The 21,765-nt window shown below is 43.6% G+C and overlaps 1 protein-coding gene across 4 annotated transcripts in view; it reads right to left on the reverse strand.

Annotated features, from left to right (window-relative positions):
• Dapk2 (death associated protein kinase 2) overlaps positions 1-21,765 on the reverse strand; it is a 112,954-nt gene that overhangs the window by 51,776 nt on the left and 39,413 nt on the right. The window lies entirely within an intron of this gene.

Below are 21,765 nucleotides of genomic sequence, written 5' to 3' on the forward strand. Positions count from 1 at the left end.
TCATTCTACCAGAACAGGACAAATTATGCCCTTGGCCAGCATCCCCACCTGGCTGACAACCAGTGACCAAGATGGCACAGGTACTTGGCTTCCCTTCTGTTCATAAATCTTCTACCTTTAACTAGGAATGCATATAAAAATTGTTATCCTGAGTATACAAAGGTGAACACCAAGCCCCTGAAAAGTATTGACTTGATCAGGATGACAGCCTTGTCCTCACAAAGCATCACCTTGCAAAGCTGGCACCCAAGTCTAATCCACCAGATGAAATCACAGTGTTATAAGCAGGTGGTCTTGATAGGTATTCTGGTTGGGGTGGAGGTTGGGGTACAGGCAGCCTGACAAGGGTAATCATCATAGTGGGAGACCATGACAGTGTGACTACAGAGTTATAAAATTAGGAAACTGAGGCACTGGCTTGCCTGAGGTCATCACAGTGTTAATCCCAAACCCAAGCCTCAAAAGTTGGCTGCCTAACCCGCGGTCCACAAAGCCCCTCAGACAGTCACAGGGGTGAAGGCCTGCTCCGTAGCAACTGGGGCTGGGCCTAGGAATCCTTCACTTCATCCTTTCAAGGCAATAACCATGAAAGGGTGCCCATGCAAGAGGGGCAAGTAGCCCTGAGCCAGCTTTTCTAAGTGCTCCAAGGGCAGCCCACCCCCAAGAGAAGGGCAGCAACCTTATGCTTCTCCATCTCTAAGCAGGCCATCAGCAGGGGCAGATCTAAGTCCCTGCAGACTTTCAGTGGCCACACCTCTCATAATCCCTTTTTACTCTGCCCCAGGTTTTCTTGCCACCCCACAAACCCACTGCTTGGGTAACCCAGAAAGTTTTGTTTTGTTTTGTTTTCAGTACTAGATTTTAAATACAACGGTGCTCTACCCATGAGCCACATCCCCAGCCCTTTTTATATTTGTTTTGAGATGGGCTTTTATCAAATTGCTGAGACCAACCTCAAAGTTGCAGTCCTCCTGCCTCAACCTTCCCAATAGCTGGGATTACTGTCTTGAGCCATCACACCCAGATCAGAAAGTTTTACGGTTCAGCTTAATGGCTTAATAAGGGGCCACCAAACTCCAGACTAAAGAAGTATTCTCTTAGTGGCTCTGGAGTGATGAGATACCCTGGATATTTGTCTCAACCTCAGAAAATAGCGTTACATCTAGACCATTCTATTATTAGAAAAACCCTAAGTCAGATGGTCTTCAAAATAAACTGAGTGACAACAAGAAAGTCATGTTGAGCAAGCAAGGCATAGATACACCAACACTTATACATCATTCTATGGCAAGCACTTTAGAAATGTCACAAACACAGGTTCATGAATGTCTCCTTCCTCATGCCCCATTCACTCAACACTGAGCATCTGCTGTGTGCTGGGCAGTAAGGAGCAGGGACCAAAGGCACAGGCAACAGGTGCAGAGGGAGTTCTGGGGAGAAAGAGGTCCCTGGGGACCGGGCTGGGCATGGAAGGCTTTCTGGAGCCAAATTTATATTGCACTGTCCACTAACTCTAAAGTTTCAGCTATTTAGACCCCAAACATTGGTTCTCAGTTGCCCATACACTAGGGACTGATACAGGTGGAGTGAAGCCAGAGGGAATGCATTCAGCGTGTCTCTAACACTGATGGTCACTAGGAGCTACTTCTGGCCTTGGGGACATTGGGTCCTGAGAGGATGCCAGCAAACACTTGACAAACCTTCTGGTTCCAGACGGCTGTGAGCCTTGGTGGCAGCGCAGCCACACTCCTCTTCTTCTGATGCCTCAAGAGGCTACTGGCATTTCAGAGTTCTTGTGGCCTTGTCACAGCAGCCCTGAGTTTCTACTTGTCTGATGGAGAACATGAAGCTGAACGATTTTAAGTGGGCTGTTCAAGCTCACAGAGCATGCAGGTGGTAGCGCCAAGTCCCCCATCTCCCAATCCCAAGCTGTTTTGACTACATTAGGGTTTGGGAAGGGCAAAAAGCAATTTTGTCAAGTAGAGCTACAGGTTTTAGGTCACCTTGACATAGCCTACTCTTTGTCTTATGAGGGGAACAGAGACATTTTTCTATGTCACATGCCTGAAAAATTCCTCAAACTCTCAAAAAGCAAATGAGTGTTTGCTTTTCCCTCTTGAGTTTATTCCTTGTGAGAGCAGCATTGCACGGGGAGATGACTGGGCAGGCTTAATCTCCCTCCAAAGAAAGTATTTTGAGAGTGGGTGACTAAGAGGAGCCAAATACCAAGCCACACCTTGCATCTCACCTCTCCTCACTGGGGAAAGACCCTGTGCTCAACCTGCTGTGGGGAATCTCAGGGAGGGCAAAGACAGCTGGCTGGTTTACCTCTTCTGATTGAGCCATTTAGGGAAGAGAGAACACCCTTCTCCAGGGCCATGCCCCAAGCCCCCATAATGGAGATTGATCAACAATATCAGTCTTCAAGATCAGAGAGGCATGGCCTTAGGAACTTATTTATGCTATCACATGGTTCAGGTTGCTACCTGCTCTGAACATCAGTTTCTTTATCTGTAAAATAGGAATCATGATTCCTTGGCTAGATAATTATGAAGATTGAAAATATTTATAATGTTGGCCCAGCATCAGCATAACCACTAGCTCAGGTGAAAGCTGAGCACAGGCACCTATAGCCCAAAGTCACTGATTCAAATGGTCTGGAATGTATGGCTAAGAAATTGGCATAATTTTAAAAGAACCCCTCCCCCATGATTCCAGAAAATAGCCAGATGTGGAATATCCCTGTCCCCCCGCTCCCCCCACCCCCGCCGCCAGTACAGGGACTAGAAACCAGAGGGCACTCTACCAATGAGTTACACCCCAAAGACTTTTTGGTTTTTGAGACAGAGCCTCACTATGTTGCTGAGGCTGGTCTTGAACTTGAGATCCTCTTGCTTCAGCCTCTCAAGTAGCTGGGATTACAAATGTGTCCTACTACACTTTGCAGGGATATCTCTGTTCTAAACAATTAGCCAACTCTTTGATCCTAGTGCACTTGTTCTCAGCCTTGGTGGCATATTGGAATCCCCTGAAAACTTTAAAACTCCTGGGGTCTAGGTCTCAGCCTGGAGATTCTGAGCTCCTAGCTCTTAGCTACAGCCTGGAGATAGAGATATTTAAAAGCTCTCTGGTAACTCATGAGCAGCCAGGGCTGAGAACCACTGACTTACAATAGCCCTCTATCTCCGTTTCACACATGAAGAAACCACACCATTGTTACTCTTATCATTTCTGTCATTTGCAATCTTATACATCTACCTACAGCATTCTTTGATCTTTAAGGGAAGTAGAGGGAATCAGAAGGAGCATCTCTCCCATTAGCATTTTTTTTAAACTAAGGATGTACCCAGAGACTCGCACATACCAGGTAAGCACTGAGTTATATCCCAAGCCCTTTTTTATTTTTTATTTTAAGACAGTCTTACTAAGTTGTCTAAGCTGGACTCAAATATACAATCCTCTTGACTCAGCCTTGAAAGTAGCTGAGCTGGGATTATAGGCATGCACCACCTCCTTCAGCTCACCAGCAGTTTTTGCTTGAGAGGGTCAGCAATAAAATTACGGTGGTATTCATTCACAATCTATGACAGATTGCCTAGGCCACAGGGGTTAAGAGAAGTGGAATTTTGCAGTGGACTACCCCATAACCATTGTACTCCTGACAGATTCAGAAAAGCTGAACCTGACATGGCCCTATTACCCAGTCAGAGTGCACCAGCAAACCTAAGGGCAGGTAAAGAGAGTAATGGTGACAGGCATTTGTCTGTCCACCAGAGAGGCTCTGCAGCCAGATGGTGAGGCCCCACAGTATGGAAGCCAACTAGATGGGCTATGAGGGAGACAGGTAGGTGGTAAGGGCTTCTCTTAGGAGAGTGACACCCAGGGAATCATGTAGGAAGGGAGCAGAGGAGAGACAGACAACCTCTAATGATTGTCATTGCCAACACTAATTCAAAAATTATGGGAAGAAATAGGGCTGGGTATGTAGCTTAGTGATCAGTATTTATCTAGTATGCATAAGAGTCTGGGTTCAATCTCCCCAACCCCCTCCCATCCCCTTCCCCATCTGCACAAAAAGAGTTTCATAGGTATGGATAAGGAATTGCCTTCTCAGTTCATATCTCTCCCTCTGTCACCTGAAAAAGCTTCCTATCAGAAAATTCCAAAAAGCCTGTGACAACTCTGAACAGAAATGAAAGTTTCCATTTCACTCTTCAAATTTCTGTCTTTGGGCTGGCATCAGGAGATATAGGTTCTAGTCAGAGACCTTCCATTAACCAGCTGTGACCCTGAGTAGCCTGTGCAGGCCCCTGGGCCTTAGTTTCCACCCTTGTCAAATGGAGACAATAAAACCTGTTCTGCCCATCTCCCAGGGTTGTTTGGGAAATCATGAGATCATGTCTGAGAAGGAACTTTGCCATCCAGCTGCAGGAAAGCCAGGAGGTGTGGACAGGTGGGAACTTAGTGCCTGAGGCTGACTTGCAAAGTCATGTAAGAAGGTTTAGCAAAGGACAGTAAATCCTCAAGACACAGAAACTATCTTGCCTACTCTGCCATTACGTTCTCTTGAAATTCTGTTAAGAACATGCCTCTCTGAGAAGGCTCAGCTCCTCACTCACTCAGCACAGAGTGGGACTGGGTGGAGATTAGGTTGAAGGCAAATGTACTTGCATCTAAATTTGGCAGGGTCTAGGTTGGCACCTCACACAGGTTCTCCTGTTGTCTGCCTAGGAACTGCACAAAACAAGTACACCTAGAACACCCTGTCAGTTCTCAGAAATGTCCCAACCCCAGCTCCTAAACTGCATGGAAGAGCTTTACTCAATCCTCCCAAATTCTTCACTGTGAAGTGGGAATAACCTTGAAATGACCCAAATGTCACACTATGGGATAGCTCTGCATAGCAATATGGACAGTATAACTATTCTCTTTATAAACTAATCTTACATTCTTTCTTTTTCTTTTTTTCTTCTTCCTCTCAGTACTAGAGATTGAATTCAGGAGCTCTACCACTGAGATACATCTCCAGCCTTTTTTGTTGGTTTGTTTTTGTTTTTGGAGACAGGATCTTGCTAAGTTTCTCAGGCTAGCCTCAAATTTGTAATCCTTCTGCTTTAGCCTCCTAAAAGGGTGGGATTATGATGTGTGCCACTATGCCAGGCTCACTTTAAAAAAATATATATATTTGCAGGCATTATCTTAGTTCAATTTTACCAATGAGAAAACTGAGGCTTGGAGAGGTTAAATGACTTGGAAGTTGAACCAGGCAACAAAGTGAGGATACAAATCCATGTCTACTGATTCCAGCTTCAGGGAAGCTCTCTAGGTAACTAGCTTGCAGTGGTGTGCCAAGTAGTGGGGGGAAGACCCACCACAGAAGGGAGGAGTTTCGTGTATGGGTTTCTGTTTGTTTGTTTATTTGTTTGTTTGAGGTGCTGGGGATGGAACCCAGAGCCTTGCACATGCTAGCCAAGCACTCTCCCACTTAGCTACACCCTCAGTTCCCAGGAAGATATTTTATGCTTGTTCTTGTTTAAAAGCTTGGCATATGCTGATAATAAAAAGCATAGTGATTTTTTTATACTTTATTTTATTATTGGTGTTAAATTCTCAGGGCCTGCATCCAGGCAGACCACTCCCACTGCCCACCCACCCCCATCCTCTGTGACAAGCCATGGCCAACTGGATGTGTTCTGTCAATTCCCAGGGGCCAGCTGCTGAAGATTTTGTAAGGTCTATGAAAACAATAGATCTAACTCATTCTCCTCAGTCATCTCTAAAATGGCAATGAATTGAGTGACTCATCCCAAAGCCACCACTTTATCAAGATGGAGATGGAGCTGCACAGAATGCAAGGTCCCTACAACCCAGGGACAAGATGCCATGTGAGGTATCAAATGGGAAGCACTCCAAGAGAGAAAGATGTGGCATCATGTTCCTCCTGCTTCCGCATAGCAATCACTGCAGTTCCTTTTCCCACCCTAGAGAACAATGAGCCAAAATTCCTCTGGAATTACCCTGCAAGTTTTCAGGGTCATAGGGTAAGGATAATGCTTAGGAACTTCCACTCCAGGCCACCCCAGGTGCAGCCCAAGAGTAGGAATAGGACCTTCAGCAAATGTGTCTCAAAGGCAAAGACAGGAGGAATCAAATCAGCCTGACAGGGGTGGGGGGATAGGGTGGGGAGCGGGGTGGGGGGGTGGGGGGGGAGCGGGCAGGGAGTCTGAGGATGGTGTAGCTGAGGACCCTCTCCATTCCTCTACCTGGCCAGGCTCCACTGAGGAGCCTCTATGACTGACTCTGCCTCTTATCCCCAGCCCTTCCCAACATACCAGTTCTCCAACCAAGTCACTCCTAATTCTCAGGAATAAGACCCTTTCCCCCATTGCCTTAGCAACCAACCTGTTTCCAAGCTCAAACACTCAAGTTCAGAATTTAGAGTCAAAAGATCCAAGTTCTGGGCTGGGATTGTGGCTCAGTGGCAGAGCGCTTGCCTTGCAAGTATGAGGCATTCACTGGGATGGATCCTCAGTACCACATAAAAATAAATAAAATACAAGGATTGTGTCTCTCTACAACTAAAAATATTTTTTTTTAAAAAAAGATCCAGGTTCTATTTCTACCTCTGTCATCTTTAGCAAATCACATAACTCCAAGCCTCAGTTTCTTTGTGCTTAACACAGATATAAAACCATCCCTGTCTCACAGACTGCAATGAGAATAAAATGAAATGAGTATATGAAAGTACCACGTAAACTTTGTTTTCCATGAATGTGAATTATCATTTCTTTCCACTGACTGGATTACCACATCCAATGCTATCTCCGGTTTCCAGTCCCAGTGCATTCTGGAAACTGATTCAGTCCCCATGAACCCCATCCTCAGATCCCAGCTTTAATGAAGATAGTGATGGACAGGACCATGGCTGCTGAAAAGCAGGGGCTCCTAGTGAAGTCAGGATCCGGGAAGGCAGAAAACCCTTTAGGACATTGTTACCTAAGTTCAGGGCAAGCACAAGACCAGACAGCCAGGAAGCCAAAATAGAGTGAAGAAACGTGTTATCAGAAGTCAGAGTGGGAATCAGGTCAGGATTCCAGGCCAGAGAGATGAGGATAAGGAGCAAAACTTTATCCAAAGCCAGGTGGGCAGCATGTTGGGCTAGGCAGGGAGGCAGGAGGGAGCAGCAGGAAACCGGCCTGAATCAGGTGGAAGATCTGGAACCATACAATATGGGCTAAGCAGGAACCTCCAATAGAAGAGGGCCTGGGCTGTTCAACAGGACCTTTCTCTCAGCTAATGAGTCAAACCTGCTCTCAAATGAACCTGTTTCTCTTCCTTGACCACCACACTGATTCTTGACAACAGCTTTTGCAATTACTTAAGATGTAGAACCCTCTCTCAAGTAAATTTTTAACAGAAATCCAATATGTAAAACAGATAAAAAAAAACTGTTATTCTTGTAATCCCAGCACTCCTGTAATCCCAGCTACTTGGGAGGCTGAGGCAAGAGGATCTCAAGTTCAAAGCCAGCCTCAGAAACTTAGTAAGACCATGCCTCAAAATAAAACATAAAAAGGACTAGGGATATAACTCAGTGGTAAAGTGCCCTTAGGTTCAATTCCCAGTGCCACCACACACACACACACACCAAAAAAAAAAAAAAAATATATATATATATATATATATATGTGTGTGTGTGTGTGTGTGTGTGTGTGTGTGTGTGTGTGTGTGTGTACTTTTTTGGGAAAGGCAAACCCACCCATTTACCACTCTTACACTATGAAGGTTACAGGAGCTTTATGGAACCCCCAAAGTTCCAGGAAACCCAGTTTGAAAAGCACTGCTCAATAGAATGGAAGCACGCTCTTATGTGATCCCAAAGAAGTTTCAAACTGTAAAGAAAAATAGAGAAACAGAACACACTGATGCTTTGCAAAAAATTATTATCTGGTCTTTCAAGAAGTCACTCCAACTAACATAAACTCAGGGTCAAGAGTAAGAAACATGTATAGGATAAGTAAGGGTCAGGAACCAGAAGTGTCCAGGGAACTGAAGACTGACCTACAAATGGCCCCTGTCCACAAAGTCACAGGTGGCTGCTCTGTGTTGGCCTGCAGCAGCTGCTTTCATAGGTTAGCTCATTTAATTCCCTGGTCCTGCAGACTAACTTCCTTCCTGTGTTTCTTTATTTTTTTTTCTTTTTAATAATAGTTTTTTTAAATAAGAAATTAACTCCTAAAGCACAAAAAGGAAGGAATTGTTGAGTTGTTGAGCAGAGCCAAGTTGGGCTGAGGGATGATTACTTTTGGAAACTGTTTTTAAGTGTAAGCATATTTTAATACTGTTGTCAAATGAACATAAGCCCATAAGTCCAAGATCTAAAATAAATTAGGCTCCACTTAAGTTAGATTTGGCTACATATAGAAAGGTTTTCACTGAAAATCCAACTTTGTATCCACTGATATTTCCCTTAGAGTCTAGATACTGACATGATAGAGGTTATTGTGGCAGAGTGGGGCTGCCCGCCCACCCATCCACCTAACTTCCATTTATCCATCCATCTATTCACGAATGTATTCCTCTAGCCTTCCTTTATTTATTCATTTGTTTATTTTGTGGTCTTGGGGATCAAACCCACTGTCTTGTGCTTGGCAGGCAAATGCTCTACCACTGAGTCACATCCCCAGCCCATCTTCTTCATTTATTAACCACCCAACAGCTGGAGAGAGATGGGGGTGGGTCCACAAGTGCTTCAATCTATGGAGACTCCAGGTCCTCATTGCTCTACCTCATTTCCTCCCTATCAGTGGCCACTTTCTGTAAGAAATACACTGGGAAGTTGAACTTGCCCTTTCTTCCCTTTCTCATGGGGGTGGAAGGAAGAGGAGATCTGGCAGTCAAGTGACCAACTGTGCTCAGTTGTATTGAGCACAACCTTCTACCATCCAAGTTCCTACAATCAGATGTATGTTTGATTAATGGAAGAATTTCAACAGAACAGGTCAGCTTGCCCACTTCTAGAAACAGCCAGCCCCACAGCCTGGGAAAAACCCAGGAGACTAGACCATGAAGGATGGGACCTTAAACATGAGCCCAGGCTGAAGAGCAAGAAAAGGACTGCAGAGAAAAAAACGGAAAAGTCCAGATGACTCTCCTGTTATTATGTGTTTTGGGGGCGGGTATCGGGCCATCCTTCATAAAATAGTGAAGCAAACAGTTCATCTTCTAGAATATCACAATACCCACCTGCTGGACCCTCCCTCTAGTGCAGAGCTCTCCTACACCCAGCCTCCGAACATTTGCTTCTCCCTGACCCATATTTTCCTATGATCTTTCTTATGATTCACATAAGATGACAAAGGATTCCAAAGGCTAACCTAACCTCCCTTCAAACTAACATGTCCACATTTTAATGGCATCTTCCACCAAAATGGGGCTTTTGTGGCAAAGTGGGTGGATAGAGGGGAAATTTACTGGGGATTGAACCCAGGGTTGCTCTACCACTGAGCTACATCCCCAGCCCTTGTTATTTTTTATTATTTTGAGACAAGGTCTCACTAAGTTGCCCAGGCTGGCCTTGAACTTGAGATCCTCCTGCCTCAGCCTCCGTAGAAACTGGGATTACAGGTGTGGGCCACCATACCCAACAAAAAAAGTTTTTTTTAAATTTTTTTAACTTTATTTTATTTTTATGTGGTGCTGAGGATCAAATCCAGGGCCTTGCACGTGCAAGGTGAGCGCTCCACCGCTGAGCCATAACCCCAGCCCCAAAAAGGGGTTTTAATGGTGGCAAGTTAGAAACTACTTGGAGGTAGAAAGACCTTTCTACACAGAATAAGTGGCTCTGCAGAGGAATGTGTGTGTACACTTTTTTTCTTTTCTTTCTTTTCTTTTTTTTTTTTTTGTGATATTGGGTATCAAACCCAGAGCCTCACGCATGCTAAGCTACCTTTCTACCACTGATCTATACCCCACCCCAGTATCCTGAATCTTAATGTCTGAGAGATTCTTGTTGCAACTTCTTCATTGATATACTCAACTCTCTTAGCCATCTAGGATGGATGCTACCTATTTCTTAGAATTTCTGTGAATTTTTCATTCAAAGTTTGCTTCCTTGTCATTACTTGACAATGTCCAAGATCACCTCTCCCAAACATACAGGGCTGTAAATGGGGAAGATCACATGTTTGGGGCAGAGTCAGGAGTTCTGGTTCTACCACCAACTTCCAAACCCCCTTGGGGCTTCCTCATCAGAAATGAAGGATTGGACATCTCTTCTGTTTCTTGTTTTTTCTTTTGAGACTGGGTCTTGCTACATTGTCCAGGTTGGTCTTAAATTCTTGCACTCAAGTGATCCTCCAGCTCTGCCTTCCAGGTAGCTGGGACTACAGGCATGTGTCACCATATCTAGTCAAAATATCTCTGAGGGATCAGGCCCCATCCTAGCTTGCCCGTTAGCATTCTCTGAGGCAGGTCAGTATGTCACATGTGTATATCAGTGTGAAACACATTCCAAAGACACACAGGGTGATTTCTGGGTTTCCCACCACACAGGGTTAGCCACTGCACAGGGTCCATGGGTGTTATATCACATGTTAGTCAACTAAATTTCCAGAGACAGGGAGATCAAGGCTTTAAGCAAGGAGAGCAGATCTCAGGAACGCTCAGAGAGATAACCCAGGTAGCGTCTTTTTGTCAGCAAATGCTAAACACTCCCAATAACACAGAAGTATTTTATGGCAAATAACATGGACTTAGCTCTCAATTATCAGCCAGCCTGGAGATATGACCTGACATCTCTATAACTCTCATAGGGCCCAGCTCAGCACCAGATACAAAAAGAGTATGCAGCCAGTGTCTGTAGAAATGATGATCTAAACTGAAGAAGAAGGCAGTGTGGTGAAGGACCTCACCACCCTCAGCACTCCCTCAAGGCACCAGGAGCACTTCATTGGCAGCCACACTTAAAAAAGAAAACATTCATATTTTTTATTAGAAAAGAAACATGTCCATTATTTTTATAAGCAAAACAAAGAGCCAGGCACAGTGGGGCACACCTATAATCCTATTAATTTGAGAGGTAGAGGGAAGAGAATCACAAGTTGTATTTTGTTTTGTTTTGTTTGGTACCAGGGATTGAATCCAGGGGCACTTAATCACTTTTGTGGCAAAGTAGGTGGGTTGGGGGGAGATTTACTGGGGATTTAACCCAAGGTTGCTCTATCACTGAGCTACATCCTCAGCCCTTTTTATATTTTTATTTAGAGACAGGGTCACATTATGTTGCTTAGGGCCTCTCTAAGTTGCTGAGTCTGACTTTGAACTTGTGATCCTCCTGCCCTAGAACCCATGTCCAGGCATTGGAAAACCCAGAGATCAACTGTGTGTCTTTGGAATGTGTTCCACATACCCTAGAGCATCCAGGGTTCAATATCCAGTATGAAGGTGGTGTAGAAGAGCAGAAAAAGCAAGTTAAAACTTAATCCCATTTTCATTATCATTTAGGTGTCTGTTCATTTAGATTTTTTTTTTCAGTGCATAATCTGGTCTTATTTTCTTTGTCCACTTAAAAAATGTAAATGAAATGATATTGTATATACTATTTTTAAGTCTATTTTTTATTATCCACTAACAATAAAGCATAAATACTTCTCCACACAATTAAAAATTCTTTCAGGACCTAATTTTAACTAGCTGCATATCTCTCTCATCATATAACCAAACCATAGTTTTTAAAGTAAATTATTTATTTTGGACATTTATAGTGTTTCCAATTTTATTATCATTAAGATACTTTGATGTAGAAATACCTTTATGTTATAAATACCTTTATGTATAGATCTCTGCATATATCCCTTAATTTATCATTCTTAAGATAAATTCCAAGAAGTAGAATGATTGGTTAAAAGGTACATTTTTTATGTATACAGAACATGTTTTATTCATAAAGTATGCACATTTTAAGGTTTTTAATGCTTAATAAATTATCCTCCAGAAAGATTGTCCCATTAACACTCCCTAAGTTGCTGAGTCTGACTTTGAACTTGTGATCCTCATAAATATCCTCAGCACTCTACCCCCCAAACAACTCACCAAACATTGGCTCAAATTTTCAACTTTTTTGATACTTGAAAGATTATAGTTCTTTTTTTCAGGAGGGGTGGTACCAGGGATTGAACTCAGGGGCACTAGACCATTGAGCCACATCCCCAACCCTATTTTACATTTTATTTAGAGACAGGGTCTCCCTGAGTTGCTTAGTGCCTTGCTTTTTGCAGAGACTGGCTTTGAACTCGTGATCCTCCTGCCTCAGCCTCCTGAGCTGCTGGAATTAATTTGTAGTTGATTACTGGTAAGAATGAACATCTTTTCCTATATTTATTGGTAATTTGAACTGTCTATTCATATGCACTTCTCTAATTTTTCTAATGGAGCATTTGCTTATTTCTGATTATTTGTAAAATCTCAGGTTTGTAATAGTACCCTTTGTCATGTATGTTGCAAAATATTTTTTGTAACTGGTTTTCATATTGTTGAGTCTTTTTGTTTGTAAAGGAGCTTTAGGTCTTTCTCAGCATAAGATGGTATTAACCAGTTTTTTTTCCTCTTCACAAAACTCTCTCTTCTGTGTCTGAGGAGCACTGACAGGAGTGACTATTCTCTGGTAAGATTTTTCATTTGTTTGTTTGTAGTACTGGGGATATTTGTAAGTATCCAGGGTGTTCTACCACTGAGCCACACCCACAGACCTTTTTATTTTTATTTTTTGAGACAGGGTCTCACTAAATTGCTGAGACTGGCTTCAAATTTGCCTCAGCAGTAGTGTCCACCCTCTTCTTCCCCCAGCCCCTGGGTTGAATCCCCAGTAATGGAAAAAAAGACATCAACTATGATGGCCTGAATCTTGGTGTATTTCCTTCCCCCTTCCTTTGCCCTGATGGCTCTCACACTTGAGAGTGTATCAGAATCATTGGGGAGCCTGTTAAAATATAGATAGATGCTCAGACCTTCTTACAAGTTTGCTAAATCATAATCTTTTGGAGGGCTGTGGCTTTCGATCTTCTGTTTTCAGATTCTAAATTGGCTATGTGCCTCTCACTGTTATGTTGCCTCAAATCCCCAGCATACAGGAGTAGGGGAACTGAAAGTGTTCTGTGCCACCATCACTGTGGAGTTCACTGGCCCAGGAGAGAGAGAATTTGTATCAGAGTAATAAAGATGGAGCTAGGTCCTCTTTACAGAGGGCTAAATGTGGCCCCACAGTGTTGAAGGGATTACAAGGCAAAACTCTCATTTATAGTCATCCCAATGGCCAATTTGATTGATTGCAGAATAGAAGACATTTCCCACAGGAATAAAATAGTAGTGCCCACCCTCTTCTTCCCCCAGCCTAGCAGATGGCCCCTTCCCTCTTCCCACCATCAAAAGGATTTGACTTTAGATCCACACCCAGCGTCCCTAAGCTCATAAGACTGGAGGGCGGGGTGGGGGTGAAAGGAACTGGTCCAAGTATCTTAGAAGCCTATTTCCCTCCAGACTCTCCTCCTGCCCAGCCCAACTCCAGCAGCAGCCAAAGACTCTGCTGCGGAAGCAGCTTGAAGGGCCCTGGGCCATCTCCTCTGTCATCACCACCCCCAATTAGCAGCTCCCAGGCGCCTTCAGGGCTACCACCTCTGCCCAGTTCCTCTAACTCAGCTCTAAGTCATTACAGGCTTTAGCATTGCCTGACAAGTTTCCTTCAAATCTAATTGTCAGAATGCAGCAAAGCCAACATGGTTTATTTTGGCTCTGACTACCCAAGCTGTGATCTGGAATGGACTCCAGCCTCTAAAATGGCCTCTTCCCATCTACCAAGCTTCCCCTGCTAGCTGCCTCCAGGAAGCCTTGTCCTGCCCATGTGGCCCATTTTGCAGTCACAGAGGGACAGAGGTCAACCAGCAACTACCCAAGGGTGCAGAGGGCTCAGATCTGGGAAAGACCCTAGGATCACTCTAGCCCAGTTTCATTACTTAGCCAGCAGTATGGCCTTGGGCTACTTTTCTCATTATGAAGATGGGCATAACAAGTCCCTCACAGGCTGTGAAACAGATCAAATGCATTGATCTGTGCAAGTGCCCAGAACAACACCTGGCATAAGATAAACACTGACAAACATGATTTTAATTTTAGCTCTCTAGGCTTCGGTTTCCTCACCTGTTAAATGAAAATAATACAGGGGTCTCTGAAGAACCCTTGAGAAAATTTAACTCTAGAAACATAAGAACATTAGTACAGAGCCTGACAGATCCTTGGTGCTCAGTAAATGGTTTCTGGTTGGTGAAGGATGAACCAATCAGACAAGTAATGTCATGGTTCGGAGCAGAAGTTTTCACCCATGATTGCAGGCTGCCTTTTCCTGACCCAGCCCCCAATATCCCAGAAAATTCACCTTTATCTTCAAAGAAGTAAGCCCATGGAGTGATGGTCCCTGACTCCTATCCAGGTTCAGGATGGCCAAACAGGCACATCCCTGCTTCATCTTAAGAATTTGTAGGTCCAGTCTTCTCTTAGGAGCAGAGGGAGAAGCCAAGTTATTAACTCAACATGTCAGGACAGCCAAGGGACAGACTATCTCCCTTAGGCTACCTGCCACCACTCTGTTTCCTCCAAGTCAGGGTTTCTGCAGAGTCTCTTGCCAGAGGCTGGGTCTGGCTGGCAAGATTCTTATATAGAAACATAGCTGTTCTCCTGCATCCCTGGGTCTCTGCTGTGTGGTGGTGAATGGGAGTTGATGGGAGGATAGGCCTCCTCCACAGAAGAGACCCAGAGGCATTGCCCAGAAGCCCAGCCAGGAGCAGATAAGACTGCTTCAACCATAATAAGTACAGGTGCCCTCTGTGTAACAGCTCAGCATCTTCCTCATGGCAGCTCTTGCTATCCCTGATGGTTCTGAACATGGGCCTTGAATTCCACCCTGGACTGTCAACTCCCAAAAGTCCCCTGACACTATCTTGCTCATCTTTGTACTTTCAGCATTAAGAGTGCTTACTGAATGTTAGCTGAATAAGTGAGTCCTGAGTACCAGATGAACAAGACACCAACCCATATAGGAAGAAGGCAGCCACCTGTCTCCACCTTCGCTAAGCTTCTTTCTTAACTGAAGTCCTATCTCACCTCTCCTGTGTTTTCAAGGGCTTGGCTGCTGTGTGAAACTTCTTCCTATCCTAGGACACCTGGCCCCACACAAGGTACACAGCAGGCACTGTGACACACACTGTCAGCTCAGGACCACAGCCCATGCTTTCTGATGGACATTCACCCAGTCATTCTCTGCTGTGGGAGGAATTTTCCCACAGATCCTAGTGGCCAATAAGAAGAAAAGTAATTTGGTCAAAATTCTTTTTTTCCCCCGCAGAAGAATTCTCTAAGCAAAATGGGGAATATCCATAGGTTCTATGTCAGACCTAAGCCTTTCCAGGCACACAGTTGGGACTAAGAGAACTACAGCTATCATCAAGTGCTTATCATCCAACCCCAGAAGAGGAGAAGGACTCTCTCTCTTCATACTTCACAGTTGAGAAAACACTCAGAGCAGCCTGCCCAAGGTCACAAGGTCACAGAGGAGTTCATAGCCGAACATCGTGAACTCAGTTCTCTACTCCTGTGCCTGTGTTTTCTACAACAGCAAGGAATTCCCAACTTGCTCTAGCAACAGAGTGCTTTTTATTTTCTTTATTTCATTTTTTCTTATTAGCAAAGTAATATACATGAAAGTGGCTAAGTCAAAACAAAATTGCACAGAAGGTCTTATAATGGAGACAAGAGCCCCCTGCCCTATTCTGCTTTTAAGTCATCCTGTACTTGAGTACTTTTTTTTTTTTCAAATAAATCTTATGTAAAAGTTTAATGTACAAAATAGATCAAAGCAAAGATTCTTAAAGAATTCAAAAAGAAGACACAATGAGACCCTGACTCTAAATAAAATACAAAACAGGGCTGGGGATGTGCCTCAGTGGCCAAGTGCCCTCTGAGTTCACTCCCTGGTACAAAAAAAAAAAAAAAACCCACAAAGCAGTTCACACACACACACACACACACACACACACACACCCCACAGCTCCTACATCTGTACCACAAGACTTGGTATGGAAACCTAAATGTCCCAGCCCCTGCTTTCACTGGGCCTGCTGTAGGGGCAGAGGGAACCCTTCCCCCTGAACAGACACATCAGTACCAAGCAGACCTGGGCATTGTTTACACAGCTCTCTCATACTCCAACTTCTGGGATATCCCCATCTACAGCAAAAGAGACCTCTAGAAAGCCTCAAGGTTTCCCTAAAATGTAGGCTCTGAGAGGAGCAAAGGTGGGAGGGATCTATGCGTCACAACTCATAAAACTACAAATAACTCCTAGCTTTTTGTATTAGCTTGCTTTCCTACCAAGTGGCAGAACTCAGCTAGGCTAGGGGTAAAAAGGGAAATTCTGATGTTGGGATGGGAAAGAGGAGGGTTAAAGTTAGAAATGGGGGAAAATGTGTATTTAGGCAGAAGGGAGGGCAAGATGGGCTCCACAGTGGGGTCTTTGGGGTGCTAGAGGGGAGCATGTGGGCACCCCGAGCCTGTCAAGCTGGGCATAGATAAGTACAAAAGGTGTCAAGAGGAATTTAGCAAAAAGGGGAGAGATTGCTTATTCTTCAGTCCTTCCCTTCTCCAAGGTCCTTTAGTCAACACTCTGATAACATCCAATCCCCACCAAAAAACAAAACAAAAAACACAACCTTCTTGTCTGCTCTCGATTTTGCTGTGCTGTGACTCCATCAGATGCTGACAGCAGGAACTGGCCCATTCTGCTATCTCTAGATCACTGCACAACCATGGGGAAATGCAGTGAGTCCTTCACAAAAGGACAGTCACCACACTGAGATGCAATCTCCTTCCTTCCCCTTCTTCGCCCCAGATGGGGCTCAAGCAATCACAATGTATATTTTCTCCTTCTAAATTCAGAGCAAGGGTACAGCCTAAGAAGACACAGCCTCTGCCCACCAGACGGGGACTGGAAGGAAGGGGGGTGCATTGAGCAGCAATCAGAACTCCCAAAAAGACCTTTCAGGAAATCCCTCTCTATGGCTCTCAGGGCAGCAGTGAGCTGCACCCCTCTTGGGGCCCTGGGCTGCACTTCCTCTCCTCCCTCCACTACTGGATATGGCACCCCAGAACATTGCTCTTAAAGAAGTGAAGCTAAGAAGCATGATCCTTGGCCAGCCACATGGCATACACCTGTAAGCTTATTAGAAAAGCAGAATCTTAAGAGTCCCTTCTGAATTACAATCTGAATATCAACTTGACTCCCAGGTGGATCGTGAAGACATTAACATTTTAGAAGCACTTTTTAAGAAACTATTATAGCAAAAAGCCCCAATCTACTGCCTAGCAGAATCCCAGGAACCTCAAAATTCACTCCAAATTCTCTCCAGTTTGGAGCTTTCTGCTCTTTTCCTTCCTTGGTAGAAGCAGTGTCATGTTGGTGAGGTGGTGCATGCCTGTAATCATAGTAGCTCGGGAGGCTGAGACATGAGGATTGCAAGTTCAAAGCCAGCCTCAGCAACAAATGAGGTGCTAAGCAATTCAGTGAGACCCTGACTCTAAATAAAATACAAAATAGGGCTGGGGATGTGGCTCAGTGGTCAAGTGCCCTTGAGTTCAATCTCTGTATCCAAAAGAGGAAAAAAAAAAGCAGTATAATAAGCAAATTAATAAAAAAAACTATGGAATGACTCCTCTCATGAATACTAAATCTGAATAATAAGAATTGCAAAGTGGTTTCACATAAGTTCTGTCATTTCTTACTCATAAAATCCTGGGAGACCTTGGGAACAGGTGTTACTGGCTCCGATTATAGGGGAGGAGCCAAGCTTGGGAGCCTTGGAGTGCTGTCATTGGCCTCAACACAACACTTCTGGTCCACATCTGGTAGAAATGTTGGAGTTCAACATGGGTTAACCACAATGTTCCAGAGGAAAGGATGAACAAGCTTAATTTTTTTTTCTATTTGCAGAGTTCATCAGAAATGCCTTTTTCAGGGCTGGGGATATAGCTCAGTAGGTACAGTGCTTGCCTTGCATGCCCAAGGTCATGGGTTCAATCTCTAGCACCATAAAAAGAAAAAAAATGCCTTTTTTATGTAGATCTTGGAAACATGAATTGACTTCATGTGCTGTTGTAATAAACAGTTAATGAACAATATTCTGTGTATGTGCTTTGACAAAATGCACTGTTTTTGTTTCGTTTGTTTTGTTTTGGTACTAGAGAGATTGAACCCAGGGATACTCTCCCACTGAGCTACATTCAGGCCCTCTACTCTTTTATTTATTTTATTTTATTTGATATTTTTATTTTGAGACAAGGTCTTGCAAAGTTACTGAGGGTCTCACTAAATTGGCCAAGTATGGAGTTGGGATATTCCTGAGGTTAAACAGACACAGTGAATGAAGAAGGCATCCCTTGGGTAAATTAGTTTGCCACCCTATACCTCAGTTTTTTCCTCTTTTAAATAAGGTTATTAAATCTTCCTTAGAGAAGAATCTCAAATACTATTTGTAGATGCTCCCCCTTCCAAAAGGTGGATCTTAATTCCCTACTCCTTGAGTGTGCACTGGACTTAATGACTCTCTTCTAGGAGTATGAAAAGGGAAAAGCAGTACCTGTACTTGGCCAAGCAATCAAGGTCAACATCACCAGTGATCAGTCATGCTGGGATCATGAGCTGCTGATATGGGGGATGAGAAGGGCATTCCCCCCTGAGGTATTCTTCCATGAAACCCATTACCTGCATCGACTCATGTATACCACCAGACAAACCCAAATCAAAGACATCCTACAAAATACTTAACCAGTTCTCCTCCAACTCTTCATGATTATGAAAAACAAAGAAAGCGGAATAGTCTAAGAAGACCAGGGAGACATAACAGTGAAACGCAATGTATATCCTGTATGAAATTTTAGAACAGAAGTAGAATATTAAAGGAAAAACCAGTGAGATCCATATAAAGTCTGGAGTTTAATTGATAACACTAATTATTAGTTGATGTACTAAATTTGGTTTCTTAGTTTTGACAAATGTACCATGGTTATTATATAAGGTATTAACATTAGAGAGAAGTGGGGTGAAAGGTATATGAAATCTGTACTATTTTTGCAACTTTTCTGTAAATCTAAAATTATTCCAAAATGAAGAGTGCAAGATAAAAACTGAAGTGGCCAAGCACCTTCAACTCACAGAGTTATGAGAATTCAATGAATTAATACAAAGGGCTTGGAACAGCGTCCAATGCCCAGGAGGATCTCTGTCGATACTAGTTTTTTATTGTTATTATTAGTACTAGTTTGTGCCAACCCAGAAAATTGTCCTATTTTATGGCCTACTGTATTAGAGTTCATTTGATTTGCAAATACTTAATAATGCCATGACACTGAGACTAAAACGAATTTCCATACAACAAAGTTTCTAGATAAACTTGGGGTTAAATTATCCCATAAAAGTTTTTGCCGGATCTCACTAGAAATAGCTGTTCTTTGTGGGCATGGTGGCCATGACTGTAATCCCAGCTACTCAGGAAGCTGAAGCAGGAGGATCTCCAAGTTCAAGTTCAACCTGGGCAACATAGCAAGACTCCATCTAAAAAAAAGGGGATGAGGCTTGGAACTTCCACAATCATCAGCTCATAGCCATCTTATTTCATGTACACTCCTACCTAGTCTCCTCCCACTGGATTGGTTTGAAACAAATCCCAGATATCATATTATTTACTTGGTTAAGTATCTTAATATGTTTCTGTTAAAAAAATAAGAACTCCTTTTTAAAAAATCTATAATCATAGTAATGATTATGCTTTCAAAAATAGTCCTTTAACATCTTCAATGTCCAGTTTGTGTTCATTTGTGTCATAAAAGGTTTTTTTACAGTTTGCTTCATTAAATCAAGATCCAGACAAGGTCATTCATTGCATTTGATACATCTCTTATGCTTCTTTTAATTTATATGTTCCTCTTATTCTCTCTTTTTTCCCACCCTACTTCATTCATCCCTCCCTATCTTTTTCTCATATTTCATTTGTAAAAATTCCAGGTCTTTTAATCTACATAGTTTTCTAGTCTACATTTTGCTGGCAGACACCTCTACTTCCACTCCTTGCAAATGGGGCAACATCTTTGAAAGTCCACATCCCACAAGGTACTCCAAACTCCTGAGAACAAGCATGCTCTGAACCAAGTTTGCCAAGTATTGAAAAAAAATGACAATTCCCACATAACACAGTCACAATTGTGTCAGTCACAATTGTAGCTCACCTGAGAGGAAAACGGGAGACTTTGTCTTTGATTTCTCAGTTAGTTGTTCCATGAAAGAGCTCCCTTCCCCTCCTCCAAGCATGTTGTTTGCATGTTCCCCTCTCCCTGTATTTCTAGATTCTGTGCTGGTACAGTGATTCCCAGCAGCTCTGGTGACTGAGGCAGAAGGATTACAAGTTCAAGACTAGCATGGGCAACTTTGCAAGACCTTGTCTCAAAATAAAAAGGGCTGGAGATGTAGCTCAGTGGTAGAGTGCTGCTGGATTCCACCCTCAGCACAAAAAAAGAAAAGAAACTGCAGGTCAGTTGGGAGGGGCCTCCTGTCAGTGTTCATCACAACAGCCCTACTTGGGAGCCTTGGTTTGGCAGTGGGCTTTCTAACGGTTTCTGGGAAACACACTGAGCACGTGCAGAACTGCCTCCTGAGTCAGCCAAGGACCCAACCCAAGGATCCAATAACTCTAAAGCCACACCCTCCCTTTTAGCAGCCATAGTTGTTCTTTGACCTCACATTCTTGGCTTCTGTGCCCAAAGCAGGTGGACCTTCTTTCTTTCCTTGAAAACTTAATTCCTCCTACTCCCATTGCTCCTTTTAGATGAGGATTTTCAAGAGCTTTCAAAACACTCTGACCTAATCCTTCTAGCACTTAAGTGAATAAGGAAGGTGACTAGCAGAGAACCCCCACTTCCTCCACAGGGAAACCGAGGCCAAAGTTCCAACTGGTCTCTCTGCTGTGGTGCTCTGGCTTCTGCAGGCAATTAAAGGTGCAAGATTCGGCTGTTAATGGGACAATGGTGTGCCTTCTGATAGATCCACACTCTTCTACAAGGATCTTCTGTTGTGTGGTCTAGGGGAAACAGGAGGTTTCTCCTCAGGTGGGGGACCCAGTTAGCTCATAGCAAATCACCAGACCTTAAAGTCAAGGTTCTGCATGTCCGACCACATGGTTTTGTTTTTGTTTTTGTTTTGTTCATTTTGTTGTGTGTTTTTATTTTTTTTTTTGGGGGGGGGCTTCCTGGGGATTGAACTCGGGGGGCATTTGATCAATGAGTTACATCCTCCATCCTTTTTATTTTTTATTTTGAGACAATTTGTTTTATGTTGAAACAGGGTCTCCCTAAGTTGCTGAGGGCCTCACTAAATTGCTGCATCTGGCCTCAGACTGGAGATCCTCCTGCCTTAGCCTCCTGAGTGCTGAGATCACAGGCAGCTCTATCACTGCTAGCTGGATCAGGCCTTGTGTTTCAATCGGGATTTTGGTGAACATAGATACAACAGCTATTAGAAACAAGAACAGAAACTTATCTTTCCTTAACCTAAGTCCCAGATGTCACCCAGAAATACCATGTGCAGTTCAGGAAAGATGTGTAGGTGCTGGAGAAGATGTGGAAAGGGATGCCTGAAGCAATACGGAAGGTGGGAGGACAGCCCTGTGCACT

This window comes from Urocitellus parryii, chromosome 6 (genome assembly GCF_045843805.1).
Source record: "Urocitellus parryii isolate mUroPar1 chromosome 6, mUroPar1.hap1, whole genome shotgun sequence".
Classification (NCBI taxonomy): Eukaryota; Metazoa; Chordata; class Mammalia; order Rodentia; family Sciuridae; genus Urocitellus; species Urocitellus parryii.